This window comes from Barbus barbus (genome assembly GCF_936440315.1).
Source record: "Barbus barbus genome assembly, chromosome: 7".
NCBI classification, from domain to species: Eukaryota; Metazoa; Chordata; class Actinopteri; order Cypriniformes; family Cyprinidae; genus Barbus; species Barbus barbus.
This window is the reverse complement of record NC_136735.1, coordinates 27,081,143-27,094,069: the sequence shown is the minus strand read 5'-3', so window position 1 is coordinate 27,094,069 and position 12,927 is coordinate 27,081,143. Positions and strand designations below refer to the sequence as shown.

Below are 12,927 nucleotides of genomic sequence, written 5' to 3'. Positions count from 1 at the left end.
TCATTTTAGTGTACAGTTTCGGAGAAAAGTAATGGCAAAATCACTCCAAAAAACAAAGTGCATGTTGCACCATTTCCCACTTTCAAACACTCATAACAATATTTCCTTTACAGGTTTGCTCGTTCTTTCAATTGATTCCCATTCACAGGGACCCTGACTATTTCTGTATTCAGTTTCGAGTCATTTTACTGTACAGTTTTGGAGACAATTAATGGCAAAATCACTCCAAAAATCTAAGTATATTCTAGCACCTGCACTATTACCCATATTCAAACACCCATAAAAATAATCCCTTTATGGGTTTGCTCATTCTTTCAATTGATTCCTCTTCACAGCGATCCTGACTATTACTGTATTATCATATATAATGTATTATCATGCCATTTTACTTTAGTTTTAGAGAAAATTAATGGCAAACTCACTCGAAGTGTAAAAGTGCATTCTAGCAAAAATGGACTTTGGCGTGTATATGCTACGCGATGGGGATGGGTAGGGTTAGGGTTGTGGGGTAGATGCATATATGTACGCCAACAAATTTCATATCATATGCATGAAAAAATGTCGTATTATATGCACGCCAAACACACGCGTGTCATATATACGCCAAAGTCCAATTTTTTCGTATCAATACCACACATTTTTTATTTTATTTTTTTTATTTTGGCATACTATTTATACGCATTTTCATGAGACCGGGCTGTTTCATAAAAATATTTCCTTTATAGGTTTGCTTGTTCTTTTAATTGATTCCTGTTCACAGTGGCCCTGACTATTACTGTATTCATTTTCATTTCATTTTACTGTATAGTTTCTGATCAAATTAAAGGAAAACTCTCCAAAAATGGTTTTCATTTTTTCTCTCTCCAAAAATGTTTTCACAAAGATAAAATGTTTTTAAGGTATTATTGTGCAAATTTACCATGCTTATTACCATATGAAATTGAAAAGTCTTGGTTACTTTCATATGTAACCCTTGTTCCCTGATGGAGGGAACTGAAATGTTATGTTCCCATGCCACAATCTTGAACCAATCACTGATTCTGGGACACATTCTCTGCTCCTCAGCATAAAACCTGAATGAGTGGATGCACGCTGTCACCTTATATACCCATATGCACGAGGAGTGGCTCAGCATGCAAAATTCACTATCCAATTTTCATTGGCATTTTTAGGGGTTCACTTGGGAGCTCCAATCATCTCTGAAAGAAGAAAGGGAGAAGAAAGGCATCCACTATCCAGTTGACCAACCTCTGCTTGGAGACAGCCTTCCCTTTCTGCTGACCTCCGTAGCACACAAGGAGCTGATCAGAGCTACTGAAGCTTTGAGTGCGGTCCACGATTATGCTCTTACAGCACCCAGCAACGCCAAGGCTGGATCTGCCTTCTCCGGGGGCAGCGCTTGCAGGTTCTCGGAAGGGAGTGGTGGGAACCTTGGGCATGTATCTAGGCCAGGGTCTCAGGACAACTTGAGAGTAGGCCGGCCTGAACAAAAGGCACTCTTCTCTCACAGAAAATGCTTGGAGGTCCCCGACCCTCTTGCTGGAGGTGAGCACGATCAGGAGCGCTGTCTTAATAGACAAATATTTAAGCTTAACCCATTCCAGCAGCTCAAAGAGATCCCTCTGAAGTCAAGCCAGGACGACAGAGAGATCCCAGGAGGGCATAATTGGTGACCTAGGAGGATTTAATCTTCTGGCACCCCTCAGGAACCTAACGATCAGGTCATGCTTCCCCAGGGACCGGCCGTCCACTGCATCATGCATCACTTTCAAGGTGGAGGGTGACAGCCTATGCCCCTACCTTTCTTGCAGAAAAGAAAGCACGACTCTGATCAAGCATCTTTGGGTGTCTTCTCGGGGAGAAGGACACCAGTTCCTGACCAGACTCCACTTAAAGGCATAAGCTTTTAAATTATTAGAATGCACTGATTTTTGGAGTGATTTTCTTTACTTTTCTTCAAAACTATACAGTAAAATCAGTTGACAACTGATACAGTCATGATCCCTCTGAACAGGAATCAATTGGAAGAATGAGCAAACCTGTAAAGGCCTTTAATTTAACTTTAATTTTGCCTTTAATTTTTTTCCAAAACTATGCATTAAAAATATTGAAAATTATTACAACAATAGTCAGGGTCACTGGTAACAGGAATCAATTGGAAGAATGAGCAAACCTATTAAGAAAAGCTTTTTACGAGCAAGTGCTTATGAGAAAGTATGAGAATGCACATTGAATTTTGATTTGCCATTAATTTGTACAAAAATTGTACAGTAGATTTAGCTTGAAAATTAATACAGTAATAATCATTAGCGGGAAGGAGAGAGAGAGAAAAAATTAGGCTAAATTAAAATTCTACTTTCTAATCCTGTTATCTTCAGAAAACTAATGATTTCTCTCATAATATTTGTCTGTCCTGAGGCACAACTTAAAAGATTTGATATTGTGAAATTAAACACTCCTATGTTTCTCAGTTTCTTAAATAACTCCTCTCTTTACTGCTACACGATATAGAAGTACATGCTCAATAGTCTCTGCTTCACTACATGTATCACATAATCCTGAATGATGTTTCCCTATTGTGAATAATTATTTAAACCAGAATGTCCTTTTCTATGTCGAGTAATAATTATGTCTTCTTTTCTATGTTAAAACATATTCTCCCTTTGCCAACTTGTTTTTAGATATTGAATAAGTGCCTACCCTTTAAATCCTTGTCCCACATTTCCTGCCACTTTTTATTCATGTGTTCTTTAATTCTTCCTTTTATTTCTACTTTACTCAGTGGAATTTGTGCCTCAATGTTCATATGTTTCATTTCCTTGTACTCCTATGTGCAGGTATAGGACTATACACTCTCAGAAATAAAGGTACAAAAGCTGTCACTGGGGTGGTACCTTTTCAAAAGGTACATGTTTACGTAGTAAAGCGACTAACCCTCGCGTCAAAACTGCTCTCAAAACCACTTTTTTACTGTAGAGGAGACTGCTAGCAAGATTTCTGAGGTAAGATGTACTTGAAATCATATTTTGCTTACATTTATAAACAAAAACAATGTTTCCTGCTGTTTATTGTTTTAATACTGTTTTAAACGTGCGGTCACAAACATTTAACAAAAAAGGCTGCTCAAGAAATATTTTTGCTAAAATTGTCTTCCAGCAAGAATATTCTACTGCTATGTAACTGCTGAATATTTCATTGTGTGTTGACCTACCAATTAGGTCATTACAGCTAACTAAAACCATTACGTTTGAAATACGGTTTCACAGACGAGGCTTAAGCCTAGTCCTAGACTAAAATGCAAGTCTGGCTTGTTTCAACTGAAAGAAACCGGCACTGACTGATCTTAAATGTTTTTTGTAAGGCACGTTTGTAAAAATTACTTGAATGTCTTAATTGAACTATGGCCTAATCCAGGTCAGTTGCATAAACCATTTAGACTAGTCTTAAAAAGTTAGTCATCTAATTTTTTTTCTTCAAGACTGGTCATAACTTTTTAAATTCAGTTATTAAAAGGTAGATTGGTCTTATGTTTATTGGAAAAGTAAGACTGATTTCCCCTTGGCAGCTGCTAGTTGGTCAAACTAGTTCTTAAGACAAAGTCTTAACTTGGTGGCTAAGTTTATGCAACTGGCCCCTGGTTTAGGCTAAGCCCAGTCTATGAAACCGGGCCTTAAAGTTCAACACTTGAAAATTTAAATTTAATCTACTTGCCATGACAACATTCTTGTTTAGTTTTAAACTTGATGTACTAAAATAAAAAAAGAAATACATCTCTTCTGGTTGCAAACTTATTTGGTGTATTATAGCCAATCCACTTTGCATGTGAAAGTGAACACTGCAAGAGTCACAAAGTGTAACATTTCTGATTGACAGCTCCCTCTTCCCAACTGCAGTCAGGAAACCTCACCAAAAGCCAAGGCAGATAAATGAGCGTTTAAGTTAAAATTAGCCTAAGCCCATAGTTCACTTAAAAACCCAAAACACACTACAGACACAGTAATTAATTTTAAAGGTTTACTTCACCAAAGAAGAGGGCAAATAAAACACTTTCATTCCAATGGATTTACAAATCAGCTTTAGACAGCCTCAGTGCAAAAGCGGACTACCTCCTCACTGACACATGATCATACTACAGGGAGGATCATCATCATCATGAAGTCAGATGCACAAGTTAAAACTATGAGGGCAAAGATCCCACTCCAGCCTAGGGCTATAGTGACTGGTGGTTGGGAGAAGCCATTGTCTGCTTCAAGTGACTTGCCATCTCACAGTTCTCCACATCTTGCCCTTGGTGAAGATAGTTTATGCCTCACTTTTTTCTTTCTCCTGTTCAATGACTGGAAGGTGGAAAATTTAAACCGTTAAAAACAACAATTAAACTTATTCCACAAAGAAACAATCTACAAAAAACAAGCTTCATGCTGCTAATAAACACAAAAATACCACTTCAGAAGGGTTCAGAAGATATGAGCGCGGTGGAAAACTCAAACTTACTCTCTTTAGTTGGAAGCGTGTTCTTCTCATTTGTCTCAGTCTTCTTCAGCTTGGTCTTGTCAAACTGAGAGATCTCACTGATATCTGGTTTGTCAGCCATCGTTTTAGTTCAGTTTTTCTAAAGGGAAATTAATATGTTAAACAAAGAAATGACCTACAAATATGAAAACACAAGCTACAACAAAGCACTACACAAAATAAAACACCAAACCTCTTACTTTACCGTCAAAGAACAACACACAAGAAGTAGGAGACGGAGTAGGATTCCTGTTTGGACACGTATAGGCCTATATTAAAACAACACAAACTGAGTGCTAGCTAAGTGAGGAACAATTTAATTACTATTGCAGGTGCAAGTTGTTGATTATTTTGTTCCTTCATTTTCATTGGTCAATTGACCAACTGCTTGACGAGTTTTTTTTAATCAGTATGGCTTATGACACCACACGTTTCCCCTGAATAACATCTTGAACGTTTTATATTACAGACGGAGTCTTTATTTATTATTCGACATAAAAAAATAATAAAACTATAAAAATGCTAAATTGTATTAATTAATCTACAATGCTTCCAAGTCCAATGATCTTTATTGTTCTGCTGCATGTTGTCATATTATCTACACCACACACTGTGAAATTGTGTTCTGTTTTAAATAAAGATCTTACAAAGAAAAAGCCACAGCACCAAACAAATCTCAGAAAGTCATCAATTCAATTTTCAGACACAGATCTCGGATCAGCACGGCAAGCCAATCAGAGCGCGAGCGTTTGTTGTGATACATGAACGCGACGGAAGCTAATGACATGAGGTGAGGTTTCAATATTTATAAAACGTAGCCTACATCAATTCGAATGAAACCCCATATTTATTTACTATGATTTTATAGTAACAATAATAACTGTAGGCTATACTAACTGTAATAACTATAAAATAGCAATAATAACTGTGATACTGTGGTGAAGGTCATAGGCTAATGGTATCTTTTAGTCTTGACACCTATAGAGATGTTCCACACTCCTAGCAATGTGGAATTCATTGGTATTCTTCACATTAAAATCAACTAGGGATTTCTGTATTACTACAACATACCAGTCTAGTGGTTGTCAAGCAGAGGGCTGTAGCCCACTAGGGGTCCTCAGCAAGCTTCCAAAAGGGAGTCAACATGATAAAAATCATTTTCTTTTTATCTCCATAAGCCAAATAAATTGAAGTGTGCATAAAGCTGTTCAAAGCCATTTTTTCTTTCATTCTATTATGCTGTTTCTGATTTCTTTTTATCACAGTTGTGCTGCTTAATATTGATTTATAGATAGATAGATAAGTGAGAGTGACGTGTCTTGTGGCCAAGTATGGTTACCTATACTAAGAATTTGTGCTCTGCATTTAACCCATCCTAAGCTCACACACACAGCAGTGAACACACACACACCGTGAACACACACCCAGAGCAGTGGGCAGCCATTTACGCTGCAGCACCCGGGGAGCAGTTGGGGGTTCGGTGCCTTGTGGTATTGAGGGTGGAGAGAGCGCTGTACATTCACTCCCCCCACCTACAATCCCTGCCAGACCATGACGTCCCCACGACTCTAATCATTAGGCCACGACTATAGATAGATAGTTCTCCAGGATTCCTTGATGAATAGAAATCTCAAAAGAACAGTATTTATTTAAATTTTTCATTTATTTTTGGTCTTTCCTGTCACTTTTGTTCAATTTTATGCATTCTTATGAGATCTTATATCTTATACCTTATATCTTGAAGGCATATGGATCACTTTTTTTTTCTTGTTAAGTATCGCTTATGTCCTCTTATATACTCACTTATGGTTCGGTCCTCCTGAAGTCAATAGATTGTTTGAACGGGGTTTCGGTTAAGTGACTGAAAAAGGTCTGTGATTAACACAAGCACAAGATATTTTCACATTTATTTAGCAACATAAAATACAACAGTAATTAGGGTTGGATATCATTTGATTTTGATCAATTCCGATTCCGATTCAGTTATTTTCAATTCTCAGTTTCAATTCCAATGTGGTTAAAAAAATGAAGTCAAATATTTAGATATCAAACATACTTATTCTGTCTTTTTTTAAAAAGCATTTAATCGCTGCTGAATACCATGAGCAAAAATCAGCCAGCCTCATAAAAACTGGACTTGATCAAGAGCTGTTTGTGCGCAAAATAGAGCTGCACGATTCTGGATAAATTAAGACTTATATATGATATATATATATATATGGAGGTTCTAGTTCTCTCACAATTCTGAAGAAAGAAAAATATTATACAACTAAACAAAATCTCATGGAATTTATGAATGGAATGATTCAATGACTCACTCAAGAATTACTTTCATTTTTGGATGAATCAGTGTTTGAATGAATGATTCAAAGACAAATACATTTTAATAACCTCTTTTCACCACCTAAAAAAGATGTGAACACAGGAATTGATAGGTGTAATTTTAATTTTACAACAAGTATCCGATTCTGAATTGGAATTGAGTTTTGATTCCCAACCCTATCAGTAATACTCCTTCTGACTTTTTTTTTTAAAGCTTTTACTTTTAATTTTCTATGGCAGTTCAAGTGTCTAAATGGGACTGCAGAGGTTGCTGGGGACTTTAAAAATCCTTGCGCTGAATAAGAAAACGTATCTACTCACTAATCTGTTTTTACAGCCTTGTTGTGTTTATAATCACACTCTTGCAAACTATTCTAACTAAAACATTCAGGGAAATGCATTTTAAATAAAGACCGAAAGAGTTATCAGAAGCTTAGTGATGGTGACTTTACAGTCATGGTTTCGTTTATAGCCTAAGTTCAGGTTTTTACTTCTGTTGATTGTATTTAGGCGTGTATTTAAACTTAAGATTATAATTCTTATGCATTTTGTTCATCATGATAAAATTTTGTTGGTTATTTTCTGCAGTAATCCAAAAGCCAGTGCAAAAATGCTATTGGGTTTTGTGGAGGGAACCAGGGCAATGCGAACTTCCAGGATGGCCGACAAAAATACCGCAGTGCTCTTTACAGACATAAAAACACAATATGGTTTCATTTTTTTAAATTAAATATAAAATGTAGGAGTGGCTTGAATTACCCAATTATGCAATTTATATTTCATATGCATTACTATATTTAAGTTCATAGCAATACTTTTCAAGTTGTTACACTTATAGTAGTTTTATCAGTTATTGATGACTATTTCTTTTTCTTCTTTCATCAGAAGCGCATTATATTTCAAGCACCAGATGATCCTCATTTTAGACATTTGACTGGCTATCAAAGAGGACAATGGCCTCCACCGACCAAGACCAAGAGTAACTGCAGAGTCAGAAACACTACTTGTGTGGTTCTGTAGCAGCGTTCGCCAACATTGTCATCACATTTCCCATTCACAAGGCACTTTTCCGCCAGCAGCTCCAGAGGGACGGTTTGCGCACACTGTACCGTGGCATCCTGCCACCTCTACTGCAGAAAAGCAGGACTATAGCAATTATGTTTGGCCTCTATGAGGACTTCTCCAGGTTGTTGCGGCTACACGCTCCTCAAGCCCCCGGCCTTTTAACGGACAGCATCACAGCAGTTTTAGCGGGAACAGCTGAAGCAGTCTTAACGCCTTTCGAGAGGGTCCAAACTCTACTGCAGGACCCACGTCATCATGGAAAACTTCAGAACACTGCGCTTATTTTTCGTGTTTTGCTTCAACAACACAGCATCCGAGAGCTTTACCGTGGCCTTGTTCCAATCCTACTCAGAAATGGCCCTAGCAATGTTTTTTTCTTTGGCTTGCGTGGACCGATTAAGGAACTACTCCCCGAAGCCGAGACAAAGGCAGGGCATTTGGTTAATGACTTTGTATGTGGAGGGATTCTGGGAGTGGGTCTCGGGGTGGTATTTTACCCTCTGAATGTAGTTAAGTCTCACGCACAAGTACAGATTGGAGGGGAGTTTCAGTCCTGCAGGGTGATACTGGCAAACGTTTTGAGAGAGAGGAACGGGAAGGAGAGCCGAACTTCCAGAGATCTGTTTTCTCATGGAGAATCATAAATGCTGCATATGAACTTTTACTGAAAATGCTCTGATAGAGATGAATGGATGATGCATTTATATAGCGCTTTATTGTGTATTGCTGTACACCCAAAGCGCTTTACAATCATGTGGGGGGGGGGGGGGGGTCTCTCCTCAACCACCACCAGTGTGCAGCATCCACTTGGATGATGCGACGGCAGCCACAGTACAACGGCGCCAGTGCGCTCACCACACACCAGCTACAGGTGGAGAGGAGAGAGAGTCATTGAGCCAATCAAGTGTATGGGGATTATTAGGAGGCCATGATAGAGGCCAGTGGAGGGAATTTGGCCAGGACACCGGGGTTACACCCCTACTCTTTACGAGAAGTGCCATGGGATTTTTAATGACCACAGAGAGTCAGGACCTCGGTTTAACGTCTCATTCGAAAGATGGTGCTTTTTGACAGTATAGTGTCCCCGTCACTATACCAGGGCGTTAGGACCCACACAGACCACAGGGTGAGCACCCCTGCTGGCCTCACTAACACCTCTTCCAACAGCAACCTAGTTTTCACCGGAGGTCTCCCATCCAGGTACTGACCAGGCTCAACCCTGCTTAGCTTCAGTGGGCAACCGGTCTTGGGCTGCAGGGTGATATGGCTGTGGCGAGACGGACAAAAGGGGGAATTAAAGTGAAAAGCATCAACGATTCAAAGAAAAGAGTGGAAAATAAGTCTTCCTCATTCTATTTCTGCTGCTAAAAATACAGCATTAAAAACAGCACATTTACTTGAAGTGCTATATTAAAGGGATAGTTGACTCAAAAGATGAAGATTTCTTCATTGTCAAGGCTTGCTGAAAACACAAAGAAAGGGAAATATTTGATTTGAAAATTTTTAAGCAATATATCATTTTCTATTTTAAAAAGTATTTAAACAATTAAAATGGGATGCATAACTTTTCAAAAGTTTGGAATTGGCAAGAATTTTGAATGCAATAATGACATATTATAACAACATAAATATTATTACCATTTAAAATAACTATTTGTTTTTATTTTAATCTATTTTAAAATGTAATTCATTCCTGTGATTTCAAAGCTGAATTTTCAGCATCATTACTCCTGTCTTCAGTGTCCTTCAGAAATCATTTTTAATATGCTGATTTGCAGCTCAAGAAACATTTCTGATTATTATCAAAGTTGAAAACAGTTGTGTTGCTTAATATTTATGTGGAAACTGTGATAGAGGATTCGTTGATGAATATAAAGTTAAAAAGAATAGCATTTATTTGAAATAGAATTTTTACATTATACAAGTCTTTATTGTCATGTTTGATCAGTTTAAATGAATCCTTGCTGAATAAAATATTAACCTCTTTAAAGATCTGAAACTTTCCCCAAACTTCCGAATGGTATTAAAAGAAATTAACATATTTTCATGATTAAATACAGTGTAAAGTGTTTTTCATTATTTCTAATCAGGCACCTAACAAAGTACCCATGAAATAGTTGTCTTAGCCAATGGAATAGTTCTGTTGAAGAAAGGAGAAAAATACAGATCTGAGGGGAATAGGACATAATCATTCAGGTTTTTGTCAACTGGATCAAATAATTCATTCTGGATCACACTTAAAAGAATAATTAATTAATGAATCAGATATGTGTGGCATGAGTGCTCATAAAAGGTAGTGAATAATTACTTAGCCTCAGAAGACAAAGGCACTTTTATGATCCTTTTATATTTAATTTTTCGATATGACAGCACCAGTCTAAATTCACTTTAAATATATCGAAAACAGTGGCCGGAATGTTTTTCATAAAATTAAATTTTATGTCCCATAGAAGAGAGTAAGTCAAACAGGTTTGGAAGGAATTTTCTTTTTCTAGCTGAACTATCCCTTTAATTCATCATCTGACTGAATGAAACGCACATGTCATCCAGTTTTAGGAATTTGATTAAAGATTGAACTGGCTCACACATGAGAAGAAGCGAGTGTTGAGACTTCTTTGACCTCAACTCACTCAGGGTGTCCTCTGATACGTTCCCAGTATTCTCTTTTCTATACTGACTTCTGTGGTCTCTTAAGTATGTCATCACAAGGGTGGGAATGCTCAGGAGTACAGTTTAGACTGCCACCAACTTTATATATAGTTTTGCTGAGTTAGCGGTGGCGTCGCCAAAAGCTGTAGACTCCAGTAACCATATGATGATTTCGGTTCTAGTCCAAGCATTGATTAGTCATCTGGAAACCAATAAACACGAGAGTCAGTTTGGTGTTTGTGGTCTCTCTAGCTTTCATGTGGTAACAGATTCATCCCATCTGAGCCAGAATTCTTCATGCTTTTAGCACCCACTAAAGCTATAGCAGAATATTTCAATGACATAAGCAATGATTTGGTCTCTCATGCACTAAAAGCTTCTTTGAATCACTCCCAAATATATTGGGATTTTAAGAAGGTGAGACCACAGACCTCAGTTGACAATGGTAATGTGCCAAGGTGCACTTTGGATGATATTGTTTGTCTCTGTAAATGTAATTTGTGCTCTATTTCCATGTACACTGCCATCCTGGAGTCTGAAAGATTTTTATTTTTTTTTAAATGCAAGATTGCATTTATTTGGTCAAAAATACATTAAAAACCATCATTTCAAAGAACTGTTTTCCTGAGTATTCAGCAGGCATTAATCCAGTCTTCAGTGCTTCATGATAATTCAGAAACCTTTCTAGAATGTTGATTTGCTACTCAAATAACATAACTGTTGAAAGCAGTTGTGCTACATAATAGTACATATTTTGTGAAACCCCTAATTAATAGAAAGTTTAAGCACTTACTTGCTATATAAATCTTTGTTATAAATGCCTTTATGGTCACTTTTGAGAAAATGAATGCAGTTCCTGAATAGAAAATATTAATATCTTTCAAAAAGAAAACCTTACTGACCCCAAACTTTCGAATGGTAGTGCGTATGCATTTGAAAGAAAAAAAAATGCACAAGTTTCACTGCATTCTAATCATCCATTTGAAATTGAACTTAAAAACTGTGAAAAATCACTTGACCAACAGAGGATCTAAATATCACAGTTGATATACATCAGCATGAATGAATATTTCACATCATCTTGTTCTATGTCATTCAAGTATAAACTTGAATAAACACTACTTGAGCACATGCAAACTTAGACTATTAAACTTAAGTTAATAACTGCTATATTAAAAAAAAAAAATGAACTTTGAACTTTTTAAGCTCTGTTTAAAACAGCTGCGTGTGCACCAAAAGATGAAATCGTTAGAGAAATTAATATTTACCTCTTTTATATCACTTATGTAGACAATTAAATGCAGCAAACATTATTTCAACTATCCCTAAGTCAAGTTCATATTTAGATATTCATGTTCTAACTGGTTTAAATGTTGTTCATGTGTCAGACTATTTACAATTGTTTATACCATTATTTTACTTGCTTACGATGTTTACGATTGCACCGTTTTCTCCCATGTATCTCCTGACCTCAGTTTGTTTTGCCTTATGCCTTATGATCATCTTAAGCCTGAAGTGCTTTATTAAAAATGTTGCTGTATGTAATGTAAAGTGTTGTTTAAATGCACCATTTTATTGTGTTCTGTATTTGAATATATCTGTAATAAGTAAATATTTTGTATGGGTTTGTGTGTGTTTTTTAAATTAAGAAGAAACATTGTGACTATGTAAAAATATCATAAAATATAATTAAAACTTACTAAATGAAATGTGAAGGCTTGCTTATTCTACTATTGAGCATTTCGTTCTTACATCTGTCCATTATATAGTTGACTCCTGACTTTCTCGGGCTATGTTTTGCAGTATGCTCATCACAGCCCTTGTTTTGATGGAGACTGCAGTAAACACCCTTTTTTCAACAGGGGGCGACGATAGCATGTCTGAAACAGTTGCTTTCCACAATGAGCAGGATACGTTGTTTCTCAAAGCTGAAAGTATGTCAGTCGCATAATATGCATCAACAATTATTAATAGTTTATTCATATATTGAATTCCCTTAAAAGTGTAAACACTGTGTGTTCTCTATGTGGCATTATTAAAGGAACACTCTTTCAGTGTTCCTTTAATAACACACTTTTTTCAAGTAGGGATAACTGCAGGCTTGAGCAATGTGCGTGGCGAAAGGTTAGGGCGTGCCAAAAGGTAGGGGCGTGGAGAAAGGTCTTAATGATTGAACACCCTGACAGACAGTTCGACAAAGCTGTCTGTCAGGGTGTGGGGGTAGGGTTAGGGGTAGATTTTGTTGTACTGATTCACCTTTCGGAACGCCTCATTTCAGCACGCCCATTGCTCCAGGCTGCAGCTACCCCCGTCTCACCTTTTTTGGAAATAGGCTCATTGCTGGCAGCTGCAGTGACGCGCTGACTTTACCGATTAGCG

At 37.1% G+C, this 12,927-nt stretch overlaps 1 pseudogene across 1 annotated transcript; it reads left to right on the top strand.

Moving 5' to 3' along the window:
- The first annotated feature begins 5,517 nt into the window (after nucleotides 1–5,517).
- Nucleotides 5,518–8,578, top strand: LOC306872725 (mitochondrial nicotinamide adenine dinucleotide transporter SLC25A51-like; annotated as a pseudogene). The gene is made up of 2 exons: nucleotides 5,518–5,532; nucleotides 7,824–8,578. The product of its transcript is annotated as a mitochondrial nicotinamide adenine dinucleotide transporter SLC25A51-like (transcript).
- The last annotated feature ends 4,349 nt before the right edge of the window (nucleotides 8,579–12,927 follow it).